The following is a 15,705-nucleotide window of genomic DNA, read 5'->3' as shown; positions in this document are numbered from 1 at the left end:
GACACCACACACACACCACACACACCACACAGACACCACACAGACACCACACAGACACCACACACACACCACGCGCAGACACACACACCACACAGACACACCACACAGACACCACACACCCCACACACACCACACAGACACAACACACACACCACACACACCACACAGACACACCACACAGACACCACAGACACCACACAGACACAACACACAGACACCACACAGACACCACACACACCACACAGACACCATACAGACACACCACACAGACACCACACACACACACCCCACACGCACCACACAGACACACCACACAGACACCACACAGACACCACACACACCACACACACCACACAGACACAACACACAGACACCACACACAGACACCACACAGACACCACACACACCACACACACCACACAGACACACCACACAGACACAACACACAGACACCACACAGACACCACACACACCACACACATATACCACACACACCACACACGCACCACACAGACACACCACACAGACACCACACAGACACCACACACACCACACACACCACACACATACACACACCATACACAACACCACACACCACACACACACCACACACACCACACACACCACACATACACAACACACACACACCACACAGACACCACACACACCACACACACACCACACACACACCACACAGACACCACACAGACACCACACACACCACACAGACAACACACACACCACACACACCACACAGACACACCACACAGACACCACAGACACCACACAGACACAACACACAGACACCACACAGACACCACACACACCACACAGACACCATACAGACACACCACACAGACACCACACACACACACCCCACACGCACCACACAGACACACCACACAGACACCACACAGACACCACACAGACACCACACGCACCACACGCACCACACAGACACACCACACAGACACCACACAGACACCACACACACCACACACACCACACAGACACAACACACAGACACCACACACAGACACCACACAGACACCACACACACCACACACACCACACAGACACACCACACAGACACAACACACAGACACCACACAGACACCACACACACCACACACATATACCACACACACCACACACGCACCACACAGACACACCACACAGACACCACACAGACACCACACACACCACACACACCACACACATACACACACCATACACAACACCACACACCACACACACACCACACACACCACACACACCACACATACACAACACACACACACCACACAGACACCACACACACCACACACACACCACACACACACCACACAGACACCACACAGACACCACACACACCACACAGACAACACACACACCACACACACCACACAGACACAACACACAGACACCACACACACACCACACACACACACCCCACACGCACCACACAGACACAACACACAGACACCACACACACACCACACACACACCACACACACACCACACAGACAACACACACCACACAGACACACCACACAGACACCACACAGACACCACACGCACCACACACACCACACAGACACAACACACAGACACAACACACAGACACCACACAGACACCACACACACCACACACACCACACAGACACACCACACAGACACAACACACAGACACCACACAGACACCACACACACCACACGCACCACACACAGACACCACACACACACCACACACACACCACACAGACAACACACACACCACACAGACACACCACACAGACACCACACACCCCACACACACCACACAGACACAACACACACACCACACACACCACACAGACACACCACACAGACACCACAGACACCACACAGACACAACACACAGACACAACACAGACACAACACACAGACACCACACACACCACACACACCACACAGACACACCACACAGACACCACACAGACACCACACACACCACACACACCACACAGACACAACACACAGACACAACACACAGACACCACACACACACCACACACACCACACACACCACACAGACACACCACACAGACACAACACACAGACACCACACAGACACCACACACATATACCACACACACCACACACGCACCACACACACACACCACACAGACACCACACACACCACACACATACACACACCACACACATACACCACACAGACACCACACACATACACACACCACACACACCACACACACACCACACACATACACCACACACACACCACACATATACCACACACACATATACCACACACACACCACACACACCACACACGCACCACACGCACCACACACACACACACACCACACAGACACCACACACACCACACACACCACACACATACACCACACAGACACCACACACATACACACACCACACACACCACACACACACCATACACATACACCACACACACACCACATACACACCACACACATACACCATACACACCACACACACACCACATACACACCGCACACACACCACACACAGCACACACACACCACACATACACCACACACACACACCACACACACCACACATACACCACACACATACACCACACACATACACCATACACACCACACACACACCACATACACCCCACACACACCCCACACACCCCCCACACACACCACACATACACCACACACACACACCACACACACACACCACACACACACCATACACACACCACACATACACCACACACACACCACACATATACCACACACACACATATGCACATATACCACACACACACCCCACACACACCCCACACACACCCCACACACACCCCACACACACCCCACACACACCACACATACACCACACACACCCCACACACACCCCACACACACCCCACACACACCCCACACACACCCCACACACACCCCACATACACCACACACACCACACACACCACACATACACCACACACACATAAACACCACACACATACACCACACACACATATACCACACACACACACCCCACACATACACCACACGTACACCACACACACCCACCACACACACACACACCACACATACACCATACACACACACCACACACACACACACACCACACACACCATACACACACCACACATGCACTGCATTCAGGCAGTCTTAGAAGTCTATTTAGATTTTGTGTGTGAAATTATACTTTCTAGCTTTCAGGAATATACAATTGACTGACTTTTCCCTTCCACCGTAGGCTTTTGATTATGTGAGTATATCGTGCTTTTCACTCCAACATCCAACAAAAACTTCATTTGACGAAAAACAAAGAACCTGTCAGCAGGCTGACAAATTATAACCATGAGTCAAACAGATGAGGAGGCAAAACCTACTCCCTTTTCCCGTCACCTTCCAGACCACCTTGCTGGGATTCTGAGAAGCAATTTAGGCTGCCAGTCAGCTTCCAAACGTGGCCAGTACCCAGAAGCAGCAGCACACTGAAGTAAGAAAAGTATGAGGCCATCTCCCTGTCCCGGGGTCCCTTGACATCCTCTTTTCTGCACATTTTCTGCCACCCAGAGACCTCGGCAGGGAGCCTTCCTGCCATCCTGCCTGCTTGACTGTCACACACGTATACACACACACACACACACACAGAGAACACACACTCGCACCTTTTACTTTAGAACTATAATGAGGGAGGCAAGTAGACCCAGACAGGGTGAGCTGGAAGGGAAGAGATTCCCCTTCAAGCCCCAGGTCACCAAAATGCAACCTCCATTCCAGGGACAGTAGAAACACTCAGCTCGATGTGGCCAAGGAGATCTGAAAAATGTTTAGTGAGTATAGCCTTGGATCATTGGGGCTATGGAAGTCTGGTTCTTCTAATTTTTTTTACTAGAAAGCATCTGAAATATCTGGTCACATTCGTCATTTGACAGCTCAGGAACATGGCACTTGGGGAGAAGTAGCATGACCCTCCCATAGCCATGCAACTCATAGGTGGCCTGGCCATGACAGGAACTGGGTCTGACTGACTCCTAACTCCCAAACAAGTGCTCTGTCCCCGTCCTGAGCTATCCCCACTGGACCCACAGTACATGGGTGCGCATGTGAACACACACACACCCCCTTCGCTCCTCTTGCTGGCCTCCTGACATTAGGTACCTGGGCAACTTGGTGCAGACCTCACACAATCCCTAACTTCAGGCGGGGGTGAAGGTACAGTGCCATCTGGCTTTGTGACCCACAGAGGGTGCCAGGCCCTCCAGAGCCAAAGCCTCTCCATGTTGTATTTTCTGTGTGTGGTAGTCAGGCTCTTGCTGACTCTATGTGGCTATATGCACAGTGGTCAGCCACTTGTCAAAGGACTTTCCCAGTTCCAAAGCTTCAGAGGAAGTTCTAGTGAATTCTAACCTCGGATTTAGCCAGCATCATCTACGAGAAGGCAGCTTGTCACCATGTTATTCTGGGGAAAGTTCTCAATAATGGTTATCGATTTGACATGCAGTTTGCTCTAGAACCATCTTCTGCACAGCATCCTCAACTGCAGCAAGATGCCTCCTGTGATCCAACGACAGGTCTCAGAGCTCCAAGGAGGCCCTGGCCACCTCCAGCCACTTTAGGCCCCAGTGAGAATAGAAAGATGAGGACAGAAGCAAGACCGTTTGATGGCAGGATTTTTAGGTTTTGATGATGGATCTCATGTGGGAGCCTTGGGAAGAAAGAGTCAAAGTTGGTGGTGGTAGAATAAGAACCTCCCGAAGCTCCCAGGACAGGGCTGCTGTGTGGTGTGGCGAGACACAGACTGGGAGAAAAGTCTTCTCGGCACACCAGGACCTATGGACCTATCTCTGGGAACCGAGTCAAGCTCAGGATAATTAAGGATTGCCTCCCCCTTCCTCCTCCCACATTTGCTTTCAGGAAATGGCCCCACCACCCCTGCAGTCACTCAATTGAGCCAGAAGGCTGGGAGTTATTCTCAGCTCATCCACCCTCCCGACCCCCCCAACCCCCCCATCCCATCCACATCGGAGCTGCCCCTCTGCTCCATCCCTATCGGCCCTAAGTTTGTTCAGCTCCTTTATTCCAGCAATAACTTGCTAGCTGGCTCCATTTTACCTCCCTCTGATCTGTCATGTTACCACCAGAGAGCCAGTTAAGCCGTTCTCAGGCTTAACCCTTCTATGGCATCTCGATCAAATACTACCTGGCACGTCTCAGCACTCCCTTCTCCCCTCCCAGGAACGCTCTTGCCTCTTCTTGTCACCTGCAAACAATCAGCTGTCCTTTACAGATACTGGCAGTATGCTGGGGGGAAAGGATGGAGCAGGAAGTCTCAACTCAGGGCTCACGACCGTGACTCCTGTGCAACACCTCCCCTGGGGATGGTCCCTGGCACTGCAGACTTAGCATGCCCCAACCCCCGCCTCTGTTCTCGCCCACACTCCACCCCAGGCCTGCCCCTCCTCTAGGTAAATAGCGCCTCCATCAGGAGTTCAAGCAGGAGCCCTGGCTGGCTGTCCCTCATTCTCCGTTCCCTCTTCACACCCAGAGACCCAGTCCAGCTTTCCCATTGCACGTGTGTCCGCTTCTCCCCATCTCCATGCAGCACCCCCAGCGTCCACGCCAGCGTCTCCAGCCTGGGCATCCAGGCGGCTTCTGGATGCTTCTATCTGCCCCACTCTCCCATAGCCACCCAGGTCTTCTGCTTCTTTAGCGTTGTAATTTCTCCTCTGCCGGAGGACCCAAACACACATGCACACACCTTGTTCTTAAATGATGTACGCGCTATACCCATGGCTCTGAAACTTGTTCTTTTTTTAAATTATTGTTATTGATGTATAGCTGACATACCATGTTCTATTAGTTTCAGGTGTATGAACCTTGGTTTTTTGTTTGTTTGTTTTCAAAGATTTTATTTATTTATTTGACAGAGCGAGAGAGGGAACACAAGCAAGGGGAGTGTGAGAGGGAAAAGCAGGCTTCCCGCCGAGCAGGGAGCCGGATGCGGGGCTCGATCCCAGGACCCTGGAATCATGACCGGAGCCACAGGCAGACGCTTCGGCTAAGCCAGCCAGGTGCCCCTGGACCTTGGTTTTTAAAATTGATTATAGGTATGTATCAGAGGCTGGCCCCCATCGGTACGTAAAGAGCTCCCTTATCCCCACGGTTGCCCAGCAGTCTGTTGTGTAGATGACCAGCATTTACTCATCTAAGCCCTTATTTGTTGATATCCTTGGGTTTAGTCACTTATTGATATTTAGGGCCTTTTTCAATCTTTTGCAATCATACAGTGCCACAGTGAATTGTATATGTTGATTTTGAGGCATGTATATACAGGATAAATCCATGGAAACAAAGTTGCTGAGTCAAAGTAGTGCATTTTGATTCTGATAAATATTGCCAAATTGCTTCCTTTAGGGTTTATACAAATTTATAACTCTACCAGCAGGATAGGAGATTGTCTGTTTCCCACACCTTTGCCAGCACCATGTGTTTTCAAACTTTAATCTTTGCCAATCTGGGACAAGGAGAATGATTAAAAAAAAAAACAAAACAAAACGCCACAGAAATCAAATCATTTCACTCTCTTGCTTAAAACTCCTCAGTGGCTTTGCCTAGTGTCTGTGTGAAATCTGATCTCCCTGTCCTGGGCCACATCCCCCTCTCCAGCCGCATCTCTCGCCTCTGCCACTGCACATCTGCTTCTTTTCAGTTCCTTAAACACACTGAGTCCACCAGCAGCTCAGGGCCTTTGCACAAACTGGTCCTGCCACCTGGAGCACCCTTGACCAAATCCTCTAGGTGTCAATTGTTACCTCCTTAAGGGGGCTCTTTGACCACCATTAATAGTCAATATCCTTGCTGTTCCTTATTATTGCACACTATTTCCTTCCTATCATTTATCACAATCAGAAATTACTTGTATGTTTACTTTTCTTCCCCATTAGATTTTAAATTTTACCGTGCTGGCTCATACCAGGTGCTCACTCACTGAGAACATGCAGAAAGAATGTATGAATAAATAAACCACTGAGCACTTCTCCCTGGACTCCCAATGACATCGGGCTTTTCCCATATTCTCTCTCATCCCATGTGTCTTAAAGACATTGTACTTCTAAAGCTGGAAGGTTTCCCATCCCCCAGGTGGCTGCATTTCCCAGGTGTCTTCAGCCAGCTAATGTCATTCTTCGGGATCCTTCTGAAGGCAAAATGTGACTCACACCTAGGTCACAGCTGTCACAGGTGTGTCCACAGAAGCAGATTAGAGGCCCCATCAAAGACTTTCTGTAGTTGCCAAAGCAGATCTCAGGCTGCAACATGCTGTCTCGGGAAAAGAGACAGATCTCTGGACTCGTCTGGGTTAATAAGATTTTTCAAGTCAATCCACTGCATTGTACAGTTAGAAGCTAAACGTCAAAGCAGGATGCGAACTTAGGAAATCCAAAGTAACGTAGGAAGTAATCCAAAGCTTCACGTGGGAAACAGAAAGCATGTGAGTTCATGCGACAGTTTTAGTATGGGTTGAATTGTATCCCCCCAACATCCGTATGTTGAAGACCTAACCCCAGAATGCGACTATACTTGGAAATAGAGTTCTTTCAGAAGTAAGTTGAGGTTACACTGATGCAGGGTGAGCTCTAACCCAATGAGAACGGTGTCCTTATAAAAAGGAGAGATTTGGACACAGATGCACACAGGTAGAGCACCATGTGATGATAAAGACAGAGGAATGGAAAAGATGGCCAGCGAACCCCAGAAGCTATAGGAGAACATGGCACGGGTTTTCTTTTGCATCCCTCAGAAAGAACCCACCCTGCTGACACCTTGATCATGAACTTCTAGCATCCAGAACAGTGAAACAATCCATCTCTGTTAAGTCACTCAGTTTGTGGTACTTTGGTGCAGTAGCCCTGACAAACTAATACAACCAGCAGGCATGTTAGGCTAACTTGGACAGCTGTATTTTGCGTGCTCAAAGTAAATTTATCTATTTTTCCATCGAAATAACCTCAATCACAAGCGTTTCCTTGCTTGAGTGGTAGAAAGCACATGTGGCTTGGGCGGGAGGTCCTGGGGTGTAGTCTTGGTGCACATTCCCCATTCTGGCTTCAGTAGACAACAAAGTGAGTGGATTGCACAAATGATCTCTCTGTTCCCTCCCAGATCAATGCTTGATGGTTTATAGCTCCCACACCCTTTCCTGCATGGGCATGGTTACACCAAACAGTTTGCAAGGCTTAGGGAACTCAAGGCCAAAAACCCAGCACCTTAGATGTCAGAGGTAGGGCTGTGGAGAATCTTTGTATTTGGACTTGGTAACTATATCCTGCATACGCTCCCTTTCTCTCCTTTCCCACTAACAGAACTGCCCTCTCTTTTCTATTCGTGTGGAATTCAGTTTTAAATCATGTCAAAATGGTTTTGTCTACCTGGAGATCTCACTTGGGGATGTTATTCTTAGGGGTCATTTGGGAAACTGTGAAGGCATTCTTAGTTATCACCATGAAATTGGGGGAGGGGTATCAGATTCATGGGCAAAGGCCAGGGTGCTAAGGATCCCACAGTGTGCAGGGAAAACTTCCAAAATAAAAATTCTCCCACCCAAATTTCAATAATGTCTCTGCTGAGAAACACTCATAGGATGGTATCAAGGAAAGAATATGGACCTTGATGTCAGGCGATGTTTCAATTACCTATTGCCCTGTAACAAATCACCCTAAAACTTAAATTACTTCAAATAATAATCTTATTATTCTCTCTCACAGTTCTGTGGGTTGACATATCAGCTGGGTGGTTTTACTTGGCATTTCTCATGTAGTTGTACTCAGATAGTGACTGGAGCTGGAGTTAGCCAAAGGCTCACCTGGTCTGGTGTCCAAGATGGCGGCTCACTCACATGGTTGGCAGTTGATGCTAGTTAATCTGGGATGTTGACTAAAGTGCTTCTACATGTGGCTTAGGCTTCTTCCAGGATGGTGCTGCTTTCCAAGAGAGAGTGCACCAGAGGGAATATCCCATAAGACCAAAGCAAAAGCTGTAAGGCTTCTAATGACCTAGTCTTAGAAGTCACCAAAAATCACCCACATGGTATTATGTTGGTCAAAGCTGACACAAGACCTGCCCAGACTCAAGGGGGTGGAGAGATAGACTCCATCTTTTAATGCAGTAGGGAAGAGCATGAGGGATTAGTCCATCTTTGAAAATATAATTTACTACAGAGGACTTGGCTCTAGGTCCTGCCTCTACCACTTGCTACATTAAAGACTCCCATTAAATCTTGAGTTTTGGTGTTTTCCTTGAAAGCATGGGATAACATAGTAGCAAATTTGCTAGGGTGTCTCGAAAGGCTATGGAAACCCTTGCTAGTTGTTACTGTTGGTGTTTTTATATTAATAGGAACAACAGTCCCAATTCCAGAAATTCTCCTAATGCTATACATGTATCTGCCATTTTGTCTTTGCTGAATTTATCATTGAGAGATTTGAAAAGCACCCTAGATGTGTGTTTGTAAAGCCATCATTTGACCAATACAGGTTCAGCCTTCTTTCCTTTATTGGATTTTTAATTAATTTTTATCGTATCAAAATATGTCATCTGTGAAAGTCCCTTGACCTCCTTCCTACCTCATCTTCCTTTTGTTCCCCAGAGGCAACCACTTGCGACGTTCATAGCTTTATTTTTCTTTCTTGGTATTTACATTCATATTTTTAGATAACAGGCATACACTCTCTCAAGTCACTTATTTTAAATATTTTCCACTATAGTAAGCGAATATTTTAAATCATTCACCCCTTCCCTTCCTGTGCTTTCTATCCTTCCAACATAATTGTTTATCAGTTTTTAGTTCAGTCCACACACAGTGTTTTCATTATAATGATTATGTAAAATAAACATTGTTCACTACCTAGCCAAGTAGTGAACTGAGATTTTATTTACTTTTTCTCAATGCTTTCTTCTTTCTGGAGTTAATAATTCCTTTATATTTTGCATTTGCTTTGTTTTCCCTAAACATCTATGTATTTCCCTATTTCCAACAACTCTGCAAACTGATTCGATAATCAGAATTTCCTAGAGAAATTCTCCTTGGAGTCCTCAGTGCTCTTTTCTAACCCGAACTGGTTGGTTCCTAGGCCTGCCCCATAGCTGTCATTCTGGGACTTTCCTTCACCCGTGTGTTGGAAATTCCCTTTGCCCCTCTGCATTGTTGGATCACAAGCCTTCTTCCTCTTTCTTGGTTACTCCCTCATCACGGAGCATCTTCCAGTGGCTTCTCAAGAAAGGGCACATCAAATGTAAACTTTTTTGTATTTTGCATGTTTGAAAACGCCTTTATTTTGTCCTCAGACTTCTTCAATAGTGTGGCCAGGAATAGAAATCTAGGCTGAAAATAATTTTCCCTGGGGATAATGAAAGCATTTTTCCGAAGTCTTCTAACTTCGTGTTACTATTGAGAAGTACAATGCCATTCTGATTCTTGATCTTTTATATGTAACTTTTGAGTTTTCTCTTTGAAAACTCTTAAGACTTTCTCTTTACCCTTAGAGTTCTAGCGTCAGCATGGGGTATCTCGGTCTAGGTCCATTTTCAATTACCGTGCTAGGCAGGTTACTGTGTCCATTTGTGCCCTTCAGTTCCAGAGGATCTTTTTGTATTATTTCTTTGATAATTTCCTTACCACCATTTTTCTCTGTTCTCTGAGACTCCTTAGTCCATGTTGAATCTTCTAAATTACTCCTCTAATTTTCTTTTTCACTCCTATTATTCTTCTCTTTGTTTGCTTTCAGGGAAATTTCTGTAACTGTATCTTCCAACACTGGTACAGAATTTTTGAAATTTTCACTTCATATTTTTGATTTCCAAAAACTCTTTCTTGCTTGGATTATCCCTTTTTCATCATATCCTGTGGATGCAGCGTTTTCTCTTATGCCTCTAAACATATCAAATATACTTTGTTTTCAGTTCCTGCTGCTCGTTCATCATTTCTGCTTCCTTCATAGATCCTTTTGCTTTCCTGTTTGATTATTTTATTCTCTGTCATGTTGGATGCTTTCCTCTCCGGTGATTGTTGACTGCAACTCAGATTTAAGGATGAGACCCTAAAGAGCTGATTGAAGTTCTGTGTACATGGATGGGATTTATTCTAGGGTGATCATGTCAACAATGGCTTTTTCGCCTGGAACTTCCAAATGTCAATATGTGTAGGTCTTTTTCCTGGATTGGGTCAGTTTCTACAGAAAAGAATCTTTCAATCTCCTGTCCCTGTTGTTCTTAGGCTAGGAGGAGGAGGAGGCAAGGGAGAAGGGCTCACTTAGTGCACAAACTTTCACCTGACCTCAGCCTCCCTCTGTAGCTGAGGTCAGTAGCACAAAGTCTCTCTGATTCAGTTTTTCTAGAAAACAACTCTCCCGTTCCCTACAGGAGGGGGAGTGGAGGTTGGGACCTGCAAGTCTATCTGCCTCTTATGAACACTTCTAAACTATGTCTCTTTTCAAGCCCCGCATCATCCCCTTCTACAGGATTACCAAGGTTCTATGGGCCATTAGCAACTTACTCCTCTTTGTGGTTTGCTGTCCTGCTCCCGGGGCGCTCAGTTTGGACTTTCCTCCTTCCTGCTAATTCCTTCACTTTTCTACTATCTTGATACACTGCAATTCAGGGTTACATTATGTCTCCCAATATGTAAGAGACTTTTGAGGAGGGGTTGGAAATTGTTCTACCCCACTGGCTTGAAACGGATGGTCCTGGCAGCCCAGAAGTCACTGTTGGAAAAACCTGCCTTCTGTGTAACCTTCAAATCAACAAACCCATGTGTTGCATATCCAAGGGCTTAGAACTCTAATAATAATAACAGCAGCAACAACGGCCATTTTTAGTGCCTATGATGGGCCAAACACTTTGTATAAATTATCTTTAATCCTCACTACAACTACAAGGTGAGTGTGATTATCCCCAATTGACATAAGAGGAAACTGAGGCCCAACCAGTTTCAATAACTTGTCCCAGTTTATCCCTTTGATAAGTGGCAGGGTCAGGATTTGAATCCAGGTCAGTCTGGCCCCAAATTGCTTCTAACAACCAAAGCCTCACAAGTCTACCTCAAGTCACCCAGTGAGTGGCCCTTAAATCTTGGATATCAGGGCCTGACCGACACACTCTTACGCATCAGTGCTTAAAAGGGAAGCTGGGGCGCATCCTTTCGCGTTGCAAATAAGGCCCCGCGGTACCCACGTTCTATTCAGTTCTCATCTCGTGTCTTTGAGGTGAACCCTTCAGGTAACAGGCCTTGAATCTGCAGTGAGCAGCCCTGAGCTGATTTTAAAAGAAGCCAGTTCAATAGGAAGACTAATGAGACCAGCCACCCTCCCCCGCTCTGACTCCTGATCTCCGCGCTGCAGCGGGAGCCGCGTAACCATGGTGATGGTGGCCGGCTGCCGACAGTGGAGGGAGGCGGGCGTGCGGGAGAGGGAACTGGGAAGAAGCCTCCTGCAGGGGGTGGGACGGAAGGGTTCTTCGAAGAGCTGCTCGGGTGGTGGAGAGGAGTGGGGAGTGGGAGGCCACGGGAGCGGGGCTCCTCGCCCAGGAGGCTGGGCCCCACCCTGCCTGCCAAGCGCCCACCTGCCCTGCCAGCCTCCCCGGCACTCACGTTCTCACCTCGTCCCCTGACTCACCACGCAGGTGACTCACAGCACCTGGGGTGTGAGCGGGCCGAGGCGGCACACGGAAGCCTCCCGCTGGGGCTGGGGCGCTCAGGGGGCTCCGAGGGGGGAGGGGGTGAGCAGCATCTGGAGACGGCAGACCGGAGGGACCTGAACTTCACTGGGCCAGGGTCGGGAAGGTGACACGGAGGGCCCACTCTCCTGGCATTGGTCCCCGCCTGCCTCCAGCGCCAGCAACCCTGGTCCGTGAGCCTGGGGATCCCGTATCCATTGGCACTGCTTAACAGGGAGGGTGAAGAGGCCTCTGGGCCCGTGGCTTTCACTGGGCTGGGTGCCCAAATATATATCCAGTATCCCCTGAATGTCACTCCCTTCTCCAGTCCCTTGACAGGCTTCCTGTCGCCCCCAGCGTAAAGACACGACTCTGAAAGTGGCTGACACAGCCTTCCTCTCCAGTCCTGACTCCTACCGTGGTCCCCTCCACCCTCTGCCCTGGGCCACCCTGGCCACCTTCCATTCCTTGCAGTTTTCTCACAGGGCCCTGCCCTCACTCCCTCCCGGCTTACGCCCCTTCAGATATCCTCCACCCAAACATCACTTCCTCGGGAACAGCTGTATTGGCCTCATGGATCCGTCACTTCACCCCTGAGGCCCCCATGAACCTCTTCTTTGCAGCATTCCCCACAGCTGCCATGTCTTGATAAGATGTCTCTCGTTCCCCCTGGACTAGAAGGGCCAGGAGGAGAGGGTGAGGCCTTTGTCTCTGCTCCCGCTGGATTCCCTGCATCTTGCACAGTGTCGGGCAGATGGCTGTCACTCAGTAGAGAGGGAGGGAGGAGCACATCCACTCGCCCTGCTTGGGTAAACAGCTGATGCAGCTCACGCCTGGCACCTGCCCCCGATGGGAGGCAGAAACCAGAGTGACATTTCTCCTGACCTCTTGTTCCCCCATCGGACCACAGACTATGATGGTGAAAATACTATGATTTGGCTCCTCAAACCAAATGATCATTTGTCTTACTCTCAAAAATGTATTTCTTGAAGGTAGGAACAGCTAACATGTCCAGCATGAAAGGAAGCGTTCCTTGAGTACCACACCATTTGGCTCATATCTCAGAGTGTTTGCTTTCTTTCCTGCAACCGCCAGGCCTGGTTCCTATGTCACTCAGCTGTCTGATTTCCTCAGGCTAATGTGCCCCTAAAGGCCACCAACTTGCAAGGGTCTTGTGGGAAAGGCCAGGAATGACTTCTGGGGCCAAGCTCTGCTAAATGCCAGTGGTGGGGCTTTTCCCAGATGGAGAAGACTGGAGCTTTAAGAGGCCCTTTCCTCAAGTAGGTAGAGAAGCTGGTACCTCTCAGCCCTGCAACCCCAGCCCAGGTCCTTGCAAAGGGTTCCAGGGAAGTGAGTCACCTCTGATAAACCCAGGTAGGAGGGATTTTGATAAGATAGAAGGAAGGGTGTTTACACATGGCCCTTCGATATTGGGTGGGTCTGTTTGGTGTGGAGGCCAAAGAACATCCTTTGGAAGGTGGAGGAAGTCCTGCTAGAAACAAGAGGGAAGGCAGAGTAACTGATTGCCTCCGACTGATGTGTTCTTGAACTTATTTTAAAAGGGTTCTGAGTCAGTCCTACAAAAGAAAGGTGTCTGAATGGATAATGCAAATCAAATGTATTCTTTAGCTGTATGACTTTGAGTCAATCATTTTACTTCTTTGTATGATAAACTGCTTCAAAGCCAACTCAGATGATCTATTGGGGACCCTTTCACTCTGATAAATATTTATGGATTCATTAATGTCTCCTCTGTCATGTACTTGAGTTTCAGTCTCCATTCTAGAATTTGCTGATTTTCCACCTCTGTAAAATGGAGCCTAATCCCAGGGCTGTGTGGGTCTCCAGCCCAGTGCCCTGTTCCTGGAAGGAAGGAGCTGGCTATTCGTTAGTCACTGTTCCCCCCTTTTCCCACCTTCTAATGAGTGTGGAATAGGCTGCTGCAGGTGTTTGGAGACCATACATTACGTTTCTGAAAGGAAACTCCTGGCTTGTTAAGAATGATCCAGGAAGCCAAAAGATTGTTCCTTTCCTCAGCAGGTGCTGGACCTAGAGGCCTTCAGTCTTGGACCAACAGAACACTTTTATGTGAAACCCTGTATCAGACAAACCAGTACTACGAGAGCCAGCAGGACTGGGGGGCCCATCTGAGCAGAGGCAGGGGAAACACAGTGGGGGCGGGGTGCCCTGTTCACAGGCAAGCCGTAGAAACAATTACAAAGCCCATAAAACCAGAGTCAAGACTAGAAGAGCTCTTAGGGGTGGCCTGCCCTACCCTCCTGGTGTAACATATAAGGAAACAGGTTCACAGAGGTGAGGTGAATCACCTAGCATCATCCAGAGAGTGGGTGGTGGAGCTGAGACTAGAGCCCAGGTTTCCTGCCACCGGGGAGAGGTTGCCTTTGGCCCTTGGTTACCCATTGTAAGTTCTTTTGAAGCATAGGGCCCTGCTCATTTCCATCAAGGATTAACAGGGAACTGAGGTATAAAGTCCAGGGGGTTGGAGCTAATTTTCTGAGCAGTGACTTCCTTCGAGCTTATGAGTTTACACACACAGTGCAGCAAAATGTAGCAGTAGGTCAATAGTGAAGACTGTCTTATCAATCATGAAAGGTCATTTCTAACTCTTAAGTTTCTGTTTGATTAGTTTGTTTGTTTTTAATATTAGCCAGAGATTATCATTCATCTCTAGACCTCTTGAGACTCAGCCAATGTGTCAAAGATCTCACTGAATTGGCAATAGATGCTGTGATGAGAAGGAATACCATGGTCCTTCAGGACCCAGCGTGTGGCAGTCCACACATCTGCACCCCTGCCTCCCTGCAAAGGCCCAAGGAGAGACTATCACATGTGACTGAGGAGCAGTGTCAGGTATAAATCTCCTAAGAATTCCCTGAAATAAGCCAGTGTACCATGAAACTGTGGAGGAAGCCGAGTAAGGCTGGGCAGAGTTTCTACTTTTTAT

The 15,705-nt window shown here is 48.2% G+C and overlaps 1 long non-coding RNA gene across 3 annotated transcripts in view; it reads left to right on the top strand.

The window, feature by feature from the left end:
- The window catches only part of LOC113252867 (uncharacterized), a 114,136-nt gene that overhangs the window by 62,477 nt on the left and 35,954 nt on the right, over positions 1 to 15,705 (top strand). The window contains exons 7-8 of one of the 3 annotated variants that reach the window (XR_008957893.1): positions 3,283 to 3,528; positions 5,963 to 6,142. The exons of 1 other annotated variant lie outside the window; for it this stretch is intronic. This is a non-coding gene — a long non-coding RNA (uncharacterized LOC113252867). The remainder of the gene's footprint in view (positions 1 to 3,282; positions 3,529 to 5,962; positions 6,143 to 15,705) is intronic. One more of the 3 variants, XR_008957895.1, reaches the window with a different exon arrangement.

This window comes from Ursus arctos, unplaced genomic scaffold (assembly GCF_023065955.2).
Source record: "Ursus arctos isolate Adak ecotype North America unplaced genomic scaffold, UrsArc2.0 scaffold_6, whole genome shotgun sequence".
NCBI lineage: Eukaryota > Metazoa > Chordata > Mammalia > Carnivora > Ursidae > Ursus > Ursus arctos.
Note: the sequence above shows the minus strand (reverse complement) of the source record. Positions and strands in the feature narration are given on the sequence as shown.